General features: G+C 36.7%; 1 protein-coding gene across 1 annotated transcript in view; it reads left to right on the forward strand.

The window, feature by feature from the left end:
• Nucleotides 1-17,744: 17,744 nt before the first annotated feature.
• The window catches only part of LOC122719524 (glutamate receptor ionotropic, kainate 1-like), a gene marked incomplete at its 3' end in the record, with an annotated part of 105,542 nt that continues 104,217 nt past the window's right edge, over nucleotides 17,745-19,069 (forward strand). Inside the window, exon 1 of the mRNA XM_043945426.1 lies at nucleotides 17,745-18,070. The remainder of the gene's footprint in view (nucleotides 18,071-19,069) is intronic.

Below are 19,069 nucleotides of genomic sequence, written 5' to 3' on the forward strand. Positions count from 1 at the left end.
ATTCTCTGCAAAATTGCTTATCCTTATGCGCCTGTTTTGTCACGTATCGATTTCTACGACAAACGTCTGTAATCCCGATTTTCATCCCCAATTGCGACTCGTCACCCCCTCACGGCGAATAACGACGTATCGAGGCTCGATACGAAGCCTCCTAATATTAACTATATGCTATATTCCAGAATAGAATTCTGCTTCCGACTGAATGTTTCACGTTATGCCGAATCGATTTCGCGTAACAATACGTACGTGCACATTTGCACGTTCATACGCGTACTTATCCCAAGATTAGATCGCGCTCTCCTTGTCCGCCATTCTCCAACCGTCGTATCGTATCACCCTGTTAACCTTGATCGATTCCTTTCATTTTTCACCTCTTCCGTTCGATTTTCTTTCGACGGGAAGAATTCCAACGGTATCGTGTTCCAACTAACAACGGTTCATTTTTCCATATCCATTATTCTCTCTCGAGAGGATCATCTTACAAGTTTCCCCATGATCGAGGAGCTCAACGCCGAAAATGACAGATTCCTCTCGAAAGTTCGTAGACAGTCGAGTGGCAGAGAATGAGATGTTGAGATACGAGAATCAATAGAGGAAGCACGAGCCAGATCTATCTATCACAAAGGATTTAGATTCTTGAAATCTAATGGATAATTTATCGGCTCGATGATTTAAGGAATTTTACTTGCTGCTACTCGAAACAATTAATTATCGTGTCTCGTTCTTCCCTTCCCTCTCCACGGACGAGAGCATGGACGATATTCCGGATGAAACGACTCGAGCTCCTAGGGGAGTACGCTCAAATGTGTCACCCTCCTTATCCCCACTTGCTTCCAAACTCGTGACGAGACAGTGCCACTCGAGACCATGTTCGAGAGTCGTATGTTTCCTGGGTTCCTGGTCACGTAGCGTTTGATTGGTTTCACGTTGAATTTTCGAGTTTCTTGAAAAAAAAATTCGTCTATTGTGAAAGCTGGTACCACCCATTGTGGGATTTCGTGGGGGTTTCCTTCTCAACAATTTTTTAATCGATCGATGAAACGGATTTATTTTTATCGTAGATTTTTGTGTCGTAGATTTTTAAGACGATTTTTGATTACACATTGAATTTTGAGTGTTTTAATTCTCATATATCATAACAAAAAATTATTAATTGATTACCTATAATAGAGATACAGAAATAAAATGTTCCATTCTGTGCACCGTTCTTGTATCAATTCATTCCTAAAAAATGGAAAATTTCTCTGGTTACTTATAAAATCATTGTCGATCCGATATAATAATAAAAAATATTCAACAATGAAATATATATATATATATATAGATATCACAATTTACATCGAGTGGTTTTCTTGATGCCATCCACTTTAAATGTTCGCTTCATCAGTCGAATGAATACCGTTGTCGATGCGCAACCGAGGACCAGAATCACTTAGAAAACTTTTTCGCCGAGTGAATCGACGTCATTTCAATTTCGTGTTCCAGTGCAAAATTACGCCATGTAATTTTTCTTTTCGTTGTTACATCCACCGCACCCCCCGCAGATTTTCCATCCCTCGTTAGCTCACGCTTGTTCTCCTCCTGTGCGTGGCTCCAGGTGAGGCCGTCGATCCCACAAACGCATCGTAACGAGACGCCATGTGGCCGTGTGGCGGCAATAAGCTCCACCTGTTCCACACCGCCGTTTGAATAATTCGTTCTAATAATTCCCAACTCGTCCTTTCGTCCCTTTCTACTTTTCCTCTTTTTCCACGTGCCTTCAAACGTCCGACAACTTCGCGACGTTGAAAAAAAATACAGGGGTAATTCGAAGATGAAGAGAGGTGAAAGCGAAGAGGGGATGGTGGAAACGAACTTCTGCAAAATAAATACGCATGTTAACGTAAACTGTTCCAACTATGGTATATATATATGTTGTTCAATTTGTTTGATATTGTTGCGTAAAATTGCTAATTGGACGTTTGAAATAATGATTTATTTGGATATGTTCGTTAGATACGTTATTTTTCTACGTTACGTTAATGAAAAAAATTGCGTATTCTTGGATCCACATTTCTTCCGTGATTATGTAGAAAGGAGAAGGTGATCGATGGTTCGAAGTTAAATTGGCAACAACTTGATATTTTCTTTTTTTTTTTTTTTTACTAGGAGAGAAAAAGTATTCGTGTATTTAATTTCTCGATAATTTTATACGTATAAGTAATATACAGATGAGATTGTTAAAAGATAACGTGGAAATTAAAAGCAAAAGATGGAAATATCGAGGAATTTGTAATAGCAGAAGTTATTTCTGAACATATGACTTTATAATATATGTGAGATTTTTATTTGTGCATCGCTCGTTTGTATAAAATTATTGAAAAGAAATTAGATGTAGGAATACTTTTTTCACTCATTGCATAGTATATATATTTATTGTATCAATTTTTAACAATCGAGTCGAAGTATTTGTTGGTTTCTCATGACGATAAAATAAATTCGCGCGAAGAAACAAACATAATAACAAATGAAAACGGCGTTTAAAACGGTTTCGCAATTATGTACAATTCCTGTATCTGTTTGCACAAATATCAAATGTACAACGGTTTTCAATATTATCCATAGCTTAAGCAAATATCGAATATTCTTTCATACGATCTTACAAATTTTACCGATATTAAATATTAACAATTTAATATCAATTTTGTTATTTCATTATTTTCCAGCGTTTAGTTTAAATCTTTTTGTGGAAAAAAAATGAAATAAACTACTCAAATGTTTTGGACGAATGCTTGACAGAATATATTTTAATCTTGAAATAATTTTATTTCATAATTTATACGTCTGTGTATAATGAAATATATTCTGATTGAATTTGATAATAATAAACTGGTACGTAAATTCTACAATAAATATAATAACCCAGAATAGAAATATTTTACTATATAATAATATATTATTATCTCTAAATATCATAGCGATACTAGCGCCACGCGACCATTAACTGGTATCTTATATAATTCAAATGCATTATATTTCATACTAGTTACTAATTCACATGACTATAAATTTGATATTACAAAAATGAAACATGAAATATTAATGCCAATTAATCCATCTTCAATTTGAACAATTTAATAAATTCCAATTATGTTAAATCAAATAACCAAAGATATTCAAACAATTATAATAATACGTAAAGAAGTAAAAACGGGATAAAAATTATATTCGAAGGGACAGCAAGATTTTTCGAAGCTCCTCTCGAATCGCACAAAAGTGGAAACCCGGCCATTCAAGGAATTTAATCGAGAATTTCTGTATCGGATGTTAATCACGTGGCGTGCTCGTGCTACGTGCATCGTGCCACATATGCCCACACCTATTCACTCGCGCGTGTGGGCCGCGTATCGCGCCAAGTTCCCGCAAACCAAACCGGATCTCTTGCGTACACGCCTTTTTCCGCGTTCGTCGAGCCTTGTCTCGATTCCTCGTGCAGAGGAAACGCCGACCGCAAAAATTAGATCATACGGTTTACAAACGCGGGCGTGCACATTTTATTTCGCGGATTGCAACCGCCGATCGAATTTTCTGATCGCGTGAAAACTCGGATTGGGCTCGACCGAATGCCGAGATCGAGATATCTGCGCGCGGAACGAAGTCGAAAGTGGCCACGCGCGAGAAATCGCCGACGCAATTACCACGTCTCGTTAATGCAAAGCGTGGTCGTTTTAAGAAAAGGATATCGCGTTCTAATTCCTCGTCGTGGAATAATGTAACAGAAGCCCACCGCACTAACTGCGACTTTTTCGCTTCGATAATGGGAAAGTCGGGTTTAAACGTAAACGAATTCAATCAGACGCTAATTAAATTGTATCCTTTTTCGTTTGGGATAAAAGCAACGAGAAGACTGGAAGAATAATCACTTCGAATGAAACGAAAAGTAAGATTTAAAGTTTATTCCTGACTTTTAATTTTAATTTGAATACCCAATTAATCGAAAAATAAATAATTTGTTTTCAGTCAGGATTTAACATTTAATAGTTCCAAGTTCACTATTTGATATTTATAAAAACAGCTGATATATCCATACCTATCGATTAGTACCAAATATTTTTAACACTCGACATCTTATTTAAATAATAACCCTTACTTTCAACCATAAGTCGTTAATCAGCAAGTTTTACTCGATCCTTTTTCCAAATCCATGAACAAAATATCGTGCCAATAAATCGATATACCTTCCTGATCCTCTTCAAGGATCGTCGATGACATCTTCTCGCGATCGATCCGTCCATTCACTTCCATCTCGGCCGAAAAAATTATTCGAGGCCCGATTTTTCTCAGATTTTTCATCGTCGTCGATAACGATTGGACGGGGGTAGGGAGTTGGCTGCAGTTGGCCTCACACGTACATCAGCTGGCCGGTAGAAATGCATCGGCGGCTATCTGTGTTAGTGTCATTACTCCCGTCATGCTCCACAGGAACACTTTCACTGCCTTTTAGTTTAAAGTCCGTCTAACACTGTCGAAATCCTTCTCTCTCTTTCCCCGTACGCCTCGACTCTTTCTCACTTTGCACTCGCGACGCGGAGAGATCGTTTCGCGTACGCCGCCGAAACGTTCCAATTCCTTCCTCGTTTCTAGTTCGTCCGAACGACACGCTTCCACCGTGATTACGACCTATGAATTTCGAAATGTCTTAATAAGAAGCGGAACCGGTCGCGTTCCGTGGAAACCGTATTCTGGATCAGAAAAACACCGCGCTAGGAACAATTTTTCGACCGTGCCTTTTCCCATTATTGCTAGTATGGGAGTTTTTTCGTGGCCGGTTGCGCAATTGGGGTGAGTTTTGAAGGAAAAATTGAACGATCAACTACGGTCAAATATTCCATACATTTTTAATATGAAATATCTTTGATAATTCTCTTGATAAGATTGATAGAGAAGATTAAAAAGTTTGGAATCAAAAATTGATATAGTGATCGTGTATATTTTATTTATATATAAAAATATTTGTATTGAAAATTTTGTTGATAAAAAATATTATAAAGAATCAATATGGAAAATTGAAAATAAAATCAAAAAATCTATACGACACGATATAACTATTGATTTAAAACTGAATAGTTTAAAAAAAGAAATGAGTCCAGATTGAAAATTGAAAAAGAAATACAATTTCAATTTTTTAAAAAACATGCCAAAAATTTGAAAATAAAATATAACATACAAGATAAATATAGGTTTTCGAGACGAAATATAAGATGAAAATTTTTAAAGATAAAAAGAAATATAAAATACGATGAAGTATGGATGGATCTTTGCTCATTGAGGATTAATGAACAGGGAATAGGATATGAAAGGGACTGTAGGCGAAATTTATGGGAATTTCGCGTATATTAATGAAGTTAGTTCCTGGATGACGATGGTCCATCCACGCGGTGAAATTCAGATGAAATCTTTATCCACGATTTGGAAAGTGCAATATTGTAATCCATGAAATTTCGTCGAATGGATTATCGAGTTTTCCATTCAATGAAAAAAAAAAAAAAAAAACTAAAATCGATTGAGCTATTCAGATTACGTTCCATCCCTTTTTCCCCGAGGGTAATATTCAAACTTGCCACGATCTACAACGTAATCAAATATTAGATTGGAAGACGATTCTACAATATTTATACACGCATAAGTGTAAATGAAGTTACAGTTTTTTAATTTTAAACGACACAAAATATAATTGGATTTTAATTGAATGGTTTGTATAAATGTTATACCAAGTACCTGTATTTTTTCGTAGTCGCCACTAGAAGAAAGATGCAACAATGGATTCCGGGGAGAAACAGAGATGAAAATTGAATTGAATATGCTGCAAGATAAAAAAAATTCTATTCAGAATTCTCATCGAGTTCGGTTGAACATTGATCCATTGTTCGGGCCACGAACGGCATTAGCAACGATAGCAAGAACGCGTAGATGTTTGATTACGTAACGTCGTAATGATCCATTTCTCCGGCACAGCGCGGAACGAGTTTTCTCCAGAGAGAAAGAGAGAGTGAAATATCAATTTTGAACGTTTCGATTTTCGCGAGTATCGGAAATAAAATTTCAAAATGTTCGAGGGTAAACTTTACGTCTATCAACATCGACGAAAAGTCCAATTTTCCTTTATTTTATCAAGGACAATATCGATTTCAAAAATTAACGAAGACAATTCCAAACGTTGCTTTTCAAACTTCTTCTTTTTCTTTTTTTTTCAAAAACTGTTGAATCTTTCAAAATTCTCGTTTCGACGAAACAATGTCGTTCGTCAGAGTGTAAAATAATTGTTCAGTTTTTTCGCGTTTCAAGGAATATTTTTTCTTTCTTTTCTTTTATTTTATTTTTTTTTTTTTTCATTTTATTTCACTTGGTCCTCCAGTTCTCGTTACGCTTCTCTCGTTATTTTTTTCATACGAATTCTTTTCTTCTTCTTCTTTTTTTAATTCTGGAAAAGTAATAGTCGAATAGTGAATAGATGAAATTTCTTCGCGTTTCAGGCACGATTTCCATGCATATATCAGTCTCATTCAAATGCACTTATCCGTATATATTATGACCATGGCCGATAAGGTGTCATAAGAAGAATGAGGAGATCTGCACAAGTGTTGGACAACGTGAAAAAATACACGGTGGAAAAATTGACGAGAAATTTGGTTAAAGAATCCAAACCATTTGCATTAAATTGTGATATTTATTCAATTCAACTTTCTATGACATTAATTATATCAGTGCACATTTATTTTAAACATGCAAAGTGCGTTTCGTAACTGAGAAAGTTCTGTCGTTCTTCTTGTTATAGAAAAATATAATAAAAAATCATTTATAAAACTTGCCATGTTGTTTTACAAACAGCTGCGAATAATAATTGATGTAATTGATAATTGATAATTGATAACAAACCGAAGCGTAACTTAGAATTCTCAAAAATTTCTCGTTCAATTTTCGTTCTTCCGAGATTTATTTTTTGTAATATTACTATTTCTTTTACTCTTTCTTCTTTTCACTTTCTGAAACCACTCCAATTATTCCAACAGAAATAAAAATTTATTTTCGTTAATTTATTTAATTCAATCGAAGATGGTCGAAGATCGTAATAACCGATGGATTAATTATATCCCTCTTCGGATCATTGAGAAGTCTATCTTATATATATCGATTATGTAATCAAACCACGGATCTGGATGCCGGCGTACGATTTCACGAGTGGACGAAACCATAACTCTTCCGCGAAACTTGATCTTGGACTCGTGCTGCGACTTATCGAGCGTTGCATCGGTTTCCATCTCAGTGGTGATACATCATACAAATTGATCCTAATTGGTCCGCAATAACGAAGGAACAAGGCTTATACTTGCTTTCACTTTCTTCCTGCTTAGAGGAGAAACCGAACGATCGTTGCACTCGATTCCTTGAAGCAAGCAGCGAAACTCGATCCAAAAATCCAACTCACAAATCGTATCGTCCTCTCCTGCCGTCGTCTCTTCAAGACAACATTTTTCTTGGACAAGAAAGAGAAATTTCTCTTTCTGTCTCCCTATCGGAAACGTTTCAACGGTTCAACGATTTCACGGCCTGTCGAAATTCAACTTGACTTCCGTGAAACTCGAAACTGACCGCAGCAATATCGATTTCCACCTACGATGCAGTAGCTCGAAGCTTATCGAGTAATCGCGATCAAGAAAGACGTAGCCGATCCCCGCCATTTTGATTATATCTTATTGTAGCACGCGGTTGCATTTAAAATGTAATCGACCTATCTTTCTTCTCTCCAACTTTCTTCTCGTAACCAATCGTTCACGCTTTAATGCTCATCGTAAAACTATTGGATTGGAATACGAATCGATCGTACACGAAGATCAATCAAAACAAAATCAATCTTCGAGAAAATCATCTTATCCTTCGATCTTTGGAAAAATTTTCGATCTTCGAGAAAATCATCTTATCCTTCGATCTTTGGAAAAAGTGTATCTTATCTATTAACCGTTCACTCTCGAATCAAGATTCTCGTTCTTGTTCAAGATTAACACCGTTGCCAAGGGGCGTATACGAAGCGACGCAGACGCATCTTTGATAAAACTGTAACTCGGTGCAACAATGGAGGAAAGAGGCTCGTTCGCAGTCCTGAATCGGTGCAACTTCGTACGAACTCGTGTTAACCCCGTTAAGTTGCAAGGGATGATGTACGGCCTCGAGACCGCGCGGATTTAACGAGCCGACAGCGAACCGTTTCTCTCCGCTTCCTCGATGACAAGGGGGATAACATCGAAAATTCATTCTGATACCCGGTAATTGTAGCCTGAGACCGTTTACTCTATGAATCATGGTCTCCACGTCGAGGTAATATTGTCTGGCTTTGTTGATCGTTTCCAGATTCCGTGATTTATCCTCGTGATAGCGGTCTTCCGCGAAACTCGAGGATAATTTTTTTCTTTTTCTTTTTATACCGCAACAAATTTTTACCCAAGAGTGTGAACATTGATATTAGATCCAATGAAATTTTGAATCGAATCTTATTGACAAGGATCATATATTATTTGATCGACCGTTTCGTTAAATTTAAAACGGATAATAATTTCTTCGAAAAAAGAAGGACAAGGTTTATTCTCCAGCGATGATATCTTTAGATCAGAGATTAATGATTGGAAGTTGCAGAGAGAAAAGGGATCGATAAGCTGAGAATTTCTGGCTTAATACCGCTGCTTTTCGATGGCTAGCAGCCACCGTCGTTTCTCGTTTTTAGCCAACGTAATTAACGATCCTGCTAATGGTGGAATAAGAAGGAAGTACCGGTTCCTCTATACGTAAATCTGCAACGTGAAACCGCATCGCGAGCCAGGTGCGGCGAAATATAAAGGAATACTTGTTTTCCAACATCTTTTCAGGGATGAAACGTAACGTGGATTGAATAATACAAGTATCAAATTTCTTTTTTTTTAATACAATAAATTTTTACTTGGGTAGAAGAAAATGATTTATCTCGACCATTTAACACTTCACCATTCTTGTGTACTCCTCGCGTTTCGTCGTAAACCATAGGACGTAAACATTCAATAGCTCGAATGCGTAATGCGTAGTTTTACGAACGTAATACGTGCGAAAACATAAAATATACATTCCTCTTTCCATATGTTTTCTTCCATATAATTCAACCACAAAAATATCAGGATTTTATTTAAATTTTTCAAGAAATGTATAACAGAATCGTCATTAATGTATCATCACTCGCTACAATTTTCCAAAAAGTTTAAATTCTATTTTCCTTTTTTACAATACACGATTAAAATACGTGTTTCGTTTATACGTTATACGTAAAATTTTTTCTCAAAAAGTTATTAGAAATAGATCCATATTGTTCTTGCAAGGACTTCAATTGAACACCGAAGAAATAATCGTCACAGCAGGATTCACCTGAGGCAGAAGAGGATGAAAATCGTAGCACGATGAATGGATGGAATCATTTGGCGTCTATCCAAGGAATCGAGCACGCGAGGTTTTATGAACAATAAGTTGGAATATCGGTACGAACAAGTGAGTTCTCGATACCGATTCATCGAGTCTGGCCGTGTTTAATTTATGCACAACGAGGGGGAAGGGATATGCATATCCGATTCTGCTAATGAAGTAGTTGTTTCAGCATTGTCGAGCGTTTTCTCTCTATATATAAATTCACTGACTTTCGATCATTAGCCTTGGTCGAAAAAGGATTTGAATGGTGCGAGCAACGAGATACGAATCACTTGGAAGTCTGTACTGAACTGAACATTAATATATAATTCGCCCAAAGACTTTTCGAAGATTTCGAAACAAACACAAGAGTTGGAAAATATTTACATCGTTGAATGAAACTCTATTTATATACGCATAACTTTGAAAACTAAACTCTAGAATTTGTGTAATTAATTGCTTATCATTTTGTTCAATATTTAACCAATATTTAAATATCCTCTTCTTATATATTATATCCACGTTATTATTATTCATTCGTGCTTTTCTTTTTAACTTTTTTTCTTTCGTCAAAGTCAATTTAGTTCATTCGATTTTTTTTTTTTTTTCCTAATTTCACGCCAAAATATTATCGATAAAGCTCGTTCGTTTATGGCGAGGCGGCAGGGCGGAGGTACTTTTATCGCGTATGCAAAAACGATTTCGCGAAATGAACAGTTCAGCTTGATTCAAAATCGACCATGACAAATAATGGTGACCAGATAATGCTGGTATTTATGAAAGAGCGATACTCGATGGAACGAAATATTTCCAACACTGGAATCACTCCTTTTTTATCTCGCAAATGATGCCCAGAAATAAATCGTATCAAATAAATCGCGATCGCGATAATTTTTGTATCTAAAAATCGCAGTTGTATTACGCATTACATCATTAATGTAAAATATGTATCGATTTTTCATCCGTTCCTTCTCAAATATCAGAAAACATCCACAGTACGGAACAAAATTATTCGTAGAATGTAAATATGTATAACTATAAAAATAAAAAGAACCGTACTTTTTACATTATTAATTATATCACACGTATAAACTTTCTTCCATTTCTTGAATATTTTTCGAATCACAAAAAAGTCTGATTGAAAGTCTTATCCTATATAAACGATATTAAAGTGATTCGAATTAAATGAAATCAGATTAGGAATAATTTGCATACAGAAGATTTTCTTACTTCAAGGAACAATCGATTCTTTCCTCCATTTTTACGAAATGTATTCGAAAAATTTATTACATTCCATCAGTAAACTGTTTCTTCCTTTTAAATCAATCGATGCTGGCACTATCTTGATTATAATTCTATTATAATGACGCAATATATCCACACATATACTTTCTCCATCACAACAGATTATACGTTTCTTGCTCTTACATACATTCAGATTTTCTCTACATCCCTCCATTACTACAATATTAATATCTCGCTACGCAAATATTTTCCACGAATACTTTTCTCTCTCTCGCTGATACGCTGAACGAATATGTGGTGGATGGAACACGAGTGACGGATGGGAATATTTTTTCGCGGAAAAAGGGGAGCAATTGTTCGACACAGAGCCGCAAAAGAAACGAAACCTGTGCCGTTGAGTCAGGAGTGGTTTGATTGCGTGGAAAAACGGAAGATACGAGCGATTCGCCGTTTCCCGTGCCTCCTATCTTTTTTCAACCAACGTCGACGATGCCTCTTTCGCGCGTTCCCTAGCGTCTCTCCTCGTCGAATCGTGATTTATGGGACGCTCATTCCTCCGAGAAAGGAGCAATCTTCGTCACCCGACGCGATATCGCCTTTTACGTACACCTCCACATATACGATACGTTTTCGCTTCGTTGTTTTGTTGTTTCGACGCTTTATGCAATCGCGACGAATGGTTTGAAATCGAAGACGGTTTTGAAATCGCTGTTACTCGCTGTTGAAACGACGTGTATGCATCTCTGACAACGAGATCGTATGCACTTTATTTTGTATCGAATGTGGGAAATGTGGCTTTTACTCTCGCATTTCTCGTTTACCTCGCTCGAGAGTGATTCGCGTCTACTTCGAAATTTATCTCACTTCTTTCCTGTAAAATAGTAAACATCGATTAATAATGATAATTTTATTCACGTTTCGAATAGTCGATAACGAGATAATTCGACGATCGAGTATTATTTTGAGTTTTGTTCTTTCTGCAATCTGCATCCGTTACAGGTATAATAATAAACTTACGTTTATTTGGAAATACATCCAATGTTATTACGTAATATTATTTAACAATGCAAGTTGAATTATTATTAATAATTAATAATAATATTTAACTTGCAAAATTATAATAAATTTAAATCTGAATTGCAGAAGATAGCAATGATATTTCTCGTTATTCCAGTAAGTTTATGGTCAGGTTTCGTGGGATAGTTCTTCGGCCATTTACCGTTATTTATCTTCTCTCACGGTTTCTCTGATTATTTGTTTATTCGTTATGTGCCAGTTTGCATTCATTATAAATTCTTATTTTCTTATTTTGCCATTTCTCTATTGTTTTTATGCTCGATTCAAAGGTTGTGCCCCATAATTAACAGGCGGTATAAATTATTTTAATGTACCGCGTACAATTTAAAGCCAACGTGATAACACAAAGAAAATATGCAAAGTGTACGATAGGAAATTATTCCATTTTTATTTCTCTCGAAATACTTCGACAATTTTCATTCTTTATGCGCTGTTAATGTGCTAATAGCTTCGATATCATCCGTTCTACTCCATGCTTTTCTCAGAATATACGAAAGCGTTGCACGTAGGGAAAAATTTAATAAATATTTTTTTCCCGGGTAATGTAAAATGAATTTCAAAATTGATTTCCAGAGAACATTTCATTCGGAATGTGGTATTGATACAACATCGAAACGAGAGTTGTGCGCTATTGTTTTTTTTATGCTTTGCATCCCACGGGTGAACGCAAAATTTCTCAATCGTGTAAACACGAATCGCCAAACAATATATATTTGCAATGTGTTACACCATCATTCTGTAAACTTTCCGTCCAACCATCACCTCTGGGATCATTTCAAATAATAAAAACAGTTTCCTCTCACGTATAACAAATATGTGAAATGAAATTAACAAGCTGGTTGCTCGTTATTTTCTTTATTTTCAAAAAAAAAAAAAAATACACGTCGGAGTGAACTAGATTTAAGATCGTGTCGATTAAGTTATACATTTGACATTTGTTATCGATTAAAGAGAGAGAGAGAGAGAGAGAGAGAGAGAGAGAGAGAGAGAGAGAGAGAAATCACTATTTATTTTATCCTATTTTATGAATATTTGTGAAATTTTTCAAAGAATTTCAGTCAGAAGTTGTCGAAAACATAAATGTAACATTTTTAGATTATTTTTCAACCAATAAATTAATTTTTAAAATTATTCATTTATTAAATTATTATATTTATTTATTTTAATGGATCAAAAAACCTCGTAATACAAATAACGTAATAAAATGCAAGAATGACAGATGATAGCCATTAAATTTATATTATATTCACGTGATATCACGTTCATATTGTACGCAAAAAAAAAAAAGATAACGTTATTATAATAATAATAAAGTTATTAATTCCGTTTATAGGATTTGTTAATGAGATTTCTGGTATTCTCTAGAGGTATGAAATTTGTTGATATTAATAATCATATTAACCAACTTTACCGTATAAAAAAATATATACAATACCTAATAAAAGAATTATGCAAAAAAAAAAAAAAAGAAAATATTTAAACACCATACCAAAATATCTATTCCACCGATCAAATTAATTATCCAGATCTTATTTATTCCACGAAATTATTCATTCTATCAGGGAAAAATTCATAGAGAGACTCGATCAAATATCATATACCGTATTCAAAAAAATAAAATTTAAAATCGATTAAAATGACACGAATGTCGGATAAAGTGATAGCTCGTTTCCACGACGTTTCTTTTACGCTCTGGCACGCGAATTTGCCATCCCGTTACCGACGATTCCATGCAAACCGAGTTACATTACCCATGGAAATGTGTCAGCAGTTTTCCTGGTCCTCGGCCAAGATGTTTGTCTTTTCGCGAAGAAGGAAGACGTCGTGGTGACAACCGTGGAAAATCCATCAAAGACCATTTCTCGAAAACGCGGCACGAAACAAGCGTGAATGGACGTCTCATATTTGTACAAAAATCGTGGACAATGACGAGTTGAAATGATCGAGAAAGAATTGAATTTCTTGCGTTTCAAATGAAAAAGTTTTCATCTCGATCCTTGGATAAATCAATTTAAAAACCGCGAGATTCGATCTTCCCGAGAAGAGGGAATCACTCGTGAAACTGTGGACGAGGATGGAAGCAGAATGTTTGAAGCGGTGAGTGTAGTTTATTTTAAAGATTCGAGGAAATTGTTCGCACTGGGATTTCAAGGGATTGATTTAAGGACGATATTTGTGGAGGAGCAAAAGTCGGTTCCAAGTACTTCGCACGTTCTCTGAGAGTTGAATCAGTCTGATCGATTCCTATTTCCTTGTTATGCTTCGTATTTCCTAGTGGAGCGATGGGACTAAACTAATCGCGCGTACATTTGAACATCGACAGAAACGGATTCTTTGTAAATGTATATCTATCGATGAAATTTGTTCATTTATTCGATTAATTGAATTATTTACGAAGATACGAAGATATTTCACAAGAAGAACGAATCGTTATATCGATAATAATCGAATAAAATTTATTTTTGATTGTTGAATTTGATTCAGATTTACAAGCATATATTGAACTTGATTCTATCACTAGTAGTGACAAATTTGTTGAGAAAGCAGCAGGACATATGATTGACTATTGTCAATAATTTAATTGAAAAAAAAGAAAAGATTAATTCAAAATCTGAATTACATTAGAATCTTTCCTATTTAACGACAAAGGAAACGGAGAGCTCATTTTTTTCTATACTTTTTCTACATGTGTTTTCCCTCATCAAACTTTTATCTTCGTTACCTTCCAACCGTTCCGGTTTCAAAGAAAAAGTAGACACTTATGAAAAGAAAGTGGTTTCATCCAAAGAAGAAACTCGTGAGGACAATTTCAGGATCAGGTGGGGAAAAGAAAGAACAGAGCCTTGCGTAGAGTATAATTTTCACCTTATTTTTTCGAAACAATACCTTGCTCAATTTAATTAATACCATCCCTAGATTCGATTCTGATATCTTAAAATAGAAGATAGAAAGAGATAAATACGACAATTATTTATTTCATTTATTCGAACGAATAATTGAAGAACAAGCTACATCGAATAATTGAATGATAGAAGTGTCGATATTTGACAACCAAGAAATCATTGAATACAAACGAAATCGAGAAAGAAATCATTCACAATTTTATAGAACACGTAACCAACTATTGTATAACTTACACAATAGAATCAAGAAGCGAAATAAAACTGTGTTTCTTCAAATTAAAGATCCGACCTACACAACATCTAAGATATCCAAATAAATAATCAATTCTCTTTGCGATTAACTTATAACCGAGAGAGACATACATCGAGTTTGAGCAATAGAAATTTCTAGAGCTTTCGCTCACCCTCGTACAAATAAAATGCGAATAATCAAGATTCCACTTCGCTCGCGAAACGGAGGACACTCGAACGATAAATTCAGTGGGATTTAAGCTTCCGAAAGAGACTCGGCCCCCATTGTTGAAGTTTCCCTCCCAACGATGAAATGTATCCCCAGTCGGCAAGGTGACGTTCCATAAAATGAGCTCGTCCACGAGACAGTTTCCATCCCTCTTGGAGATCTCTTGGCAGAACTTCACACTGTGACCGATGCCTGGCCAATGTTACGTAACCAGTAGCGAAACGCTTGATAAATGCGAGTTTATTTCAATCCTCTTTGCGTAGGAAGTGGTCAGGGTCGACGTCCACTAACCCAGATAAAGCGATTTCGCTCCTCTGTATTCCCGGTTCTCCAGGGGGTGTCGGAAGGAGGCGACGACTTGTCCCTCTTCTCTCTGTTCCCTCATCTCCTCGCGCAGTGTTTCTCTCTTCCCCTCTTTTCCACCGCCTTCTTGCTCCGCGGCGGATAGACGCCCTACCACTATTCTCGTCTCTTTTGCCCGGCTTCTGTAACTAGGTTGCGATCGAACTCTGTATTTCCTTGCTCCTCCATTAATTCTGAAACGTTCTCTTCGCAGTTGTCGCCATCTTGTCTTCTTTTTCACGTTTTTTAAATGTTTAAGTCCTTTTCGATTATTGTATCCATTAGTGATATATAATATAATTTTATATTTGTTTAAATAATGTTTCATTTTACAAGTTTTTTTCTTCGCTTCTGAAATGAAACAAAAGATCCAACTCTGGATTATTTACGATTGTTTGTTACTTGCTTTCTGTGTAGTGGATGTTAGATTTAGTTGATAATTCAATTATTATTGATCATGTAGTTTTTATGCAATTATATTATATGCTTTCCTCGTTTGGAGAAGGGAGATTCTATTGTTATTATTCAAGTATCTTACTTGAATGGACCTTTGACCATGGTTCTTCGAAGGAAAGTAAAAAAAGAATAAGAATCCTGTTTCTTATCTGCGGGATTCTAGCTCGTCGATAAACATGCAATATGGTTCAATAAATTGAGTACGCCGGATGAAACATGGCTCAATAATGTCTAGTATACTTTGAATACGACAAGTCCTCGAGTTCAGTTTAGAGAGTCCTTTATCTTTAAGAGAGTCCCTCTCTTCTTCTTCTCCTTCTTCTTTGATCCTTGAAACTGTCCAGGATCAAATGAGATCTTCTTTAACGGAGGACTCGGATTTATCAAATATAATTGGAGAAACATACGAGATCCGATATCTTCTATATCGGAAACAATATGATACATGCGATGTAACTTTGTAAAATTTTCCATTCAAAGAGAATAGATTCGAGAGTGATCCTTTTACTTAACACGATCCAATCATTAAATTCCACATTGTTCAATTTCTTCTATCCAAAATACCCTTTCTTTCTTTTTTACCATTAATCGACAATTTCAAAAATATTCTAAAGCATTAATATTACATTTTCCATCCAAACTCCTTAAAAGGGAGCATAAATAAGAGGAACCCTTCTCGACACGAAGAAAACAGCTATTCTTCCTTACCACGTTCGTACATTTCTGCGCCGCTCCAATCTCCCCATTTCCCTCGAACCCAATTACCTTGCCCCATCATTCCACAGGGTCGACATCCTGAGGCAAGGCCGAAACACCCCGAACCGTTTAATTCGTGGCTTGGTCAGGGTCGACAGAGAGAGAGAGAGAGAGAGAGAGAAAGAGAGAGAGAGAGAGAGGGAGAGAGAGAGTCCAGTAACCCAGATAACAAGTCGACTTTGACTGTTCACCGTGTCTTCGCCCCCCCCACAGAGCACAAGAGGGACGTTGAAGATTCCATGCGTTGCGTGCGCGCCACCATTCACCCCTTTCACTTGCCGTATCCACCCCGTTGTCTCTCCTTCTCGCGCGACCACCCCTCGAAAGCCATCCACCACCTCCTCCTCGGTCCGCGCACTCGTCCGGGGGTGGCGGATCGTCCTGGCGCAGCCAGTGCCCGCGCGTCTTTCGCGATCGTCGGACCGCGCGTACCGAAAACGGGAACGTGTTCTCGCGTGTCCTCAACCCTCGAGGATCGGGGGTGCACCGAGGGGGTGCGCGTGACTCGGCTCGAATAATTCGTAGAAATTAAACGAAAATCAGTTGTGTTGTTTTTTAAAGGTTGTTGTGTTGTTCGTGGTGATCGAGGAAAATCGAAGGGGTTGAAGAGGATATCTAAGATCGCTGGCTTATATTGGAACTCGCGACAAAAACAATCGTTCTCTCCGCTCTTCTTCTTGATTTGGATTTGGTTTGGAGAGGGTGAATCATCATGGTGTGATCATCATCAGAGTACGAAGAAGTGGCGCACTCGAGATGTTGAATAAAGTGTTTGAATAAGAGTAAAGGAGTAAAGAATTTTTTAACGATGCGTGTCGGAAATTTCGTATCCCAGGTGTGTTGATCTTTCTTTTCTTTTTTCTTTTTTTTTTTTTCTTTTCTTTTTCTGACAATCGCCCGGTGAAAATTGCTGTAATGTAAGAATATATCCGTCCCTCCTCCCCATCTCAACTATGACGACCCGCAGGATAACGAGAACTCGGCCGGGATAATGCGCCGATATGGTTATCAGAACGGATATTTCCACGCTCGACGAGAGCAATAACGATCGGTTGTAATTGGCCTATCATATCGGATTGAAGAGATTCGATGGGATCATCATCGTGTTCGCCAAAAGGAACTGGTTAGAATAGAACCCTGATAAAATCTCGTCCCTTTCTCTCTCTCTCGTTTCCTCTTGTTTTCTGATTGTTCATCCTGTGCTTGTTGTGCTCCGTTTTTTACATCTCAAATCGCGAGGATTTGGTTTCGAGTGAAAAAAGTATGCTACGAAGGACAAGTCTCGTGCTGTGAACGTCGCAAGTGTCCGGTGATTCGAGCAAGATAGAGGTGGTGACTTTCGTTCCAGATGAACGTTTAACTTGGTGGAAATGTGAGTATGTGCATGTAACGATTCTAGGCGAACAAATTCGCGCAAGAGTTTTATATTTCTCGAGCATAGACGTGGATTTATCAACCTTTCCTTTGGCTTTGGCCCTCCTCCAAACGCGATTTATTAATACAACCATTCTTGCAAATATTCCCTCATTTCTCGATCTCAAGATACTAGACGTTAAGGTGATCGACGAATATGCATTGGCCATCACCGATTATCTCTAGTTTTTCACTTGAATGAACTGTGTGCGAGTGCGTGTATGTGTGTGTTTTTGGTTTAGAAACGCGTGAATTTCCAATAATTTCCGATCGGTTGGCGATTAACCGATCAATGAACCGATCCCTCCGCAATCCTCCTTTCCTATTCTTCCTTCGTTCATAATTCATTTTTATACGCGGATACGATTTCCCTTTGGCAAAGAGCTTAATGAGATCCAGGCAGACAGATGAGCTCGATCATTAGGGAGAAAGTTTGTAGCGAGGAAACGAGCTCGATGAAATTTCGGTGTAAACTTTGCTTTGTGCGTATCAATTTTGCCTCGAGCGATTTTTCAATCAAAGCTTCTCGATCGATGGTCGTCGAATTATTTCTCGAAACAAAGAAGGAAATAATAGTAGTTATGATTGACGACTGTCTGCCCAGAAATTTGACATCTCGATTTCCATTTGCTTGTATCGATTGTATCGATTGTATCGATTATATCGTTAATAATTTAAGATGAAATAATCATTGCTTCACGATATAAATAAATTGGAACATTCGAAGACAATAGAATCTAAAATTTTTCGAGAAAAACATTTTCTTTTTTTTCTTTTTTTTCAATTTCTACACTCGTAACAAAATTATTTACGAGCACGAATCGTTCTCGATTCGATTTCAGGTCAAAGGTTTACGTTTTCCTCTAACCACGTTTCGTCTAATTTAATTATACCAAACGAATGCCTCAAATGCTTAATCTATCGTTCAACGGTATCTATTTATCGAACATCCATTCCA

The sequence above is a fragment of the Apis laboriosa genome, unplaced genomic scaffold, assembly GCF_014066325.1.
Source record: "Apis laboriosa isolate Shangri-la unplaced genomic scaffold, ASM1406632v1 scaffold812_cov158, whole genome shotgun sequence".
Lineage (NCBI taxonomy): Eukaryota > Metazoa > Arthropoda > Insecta > Hymenoptera > Apidae > Apis > Apis laboriosa.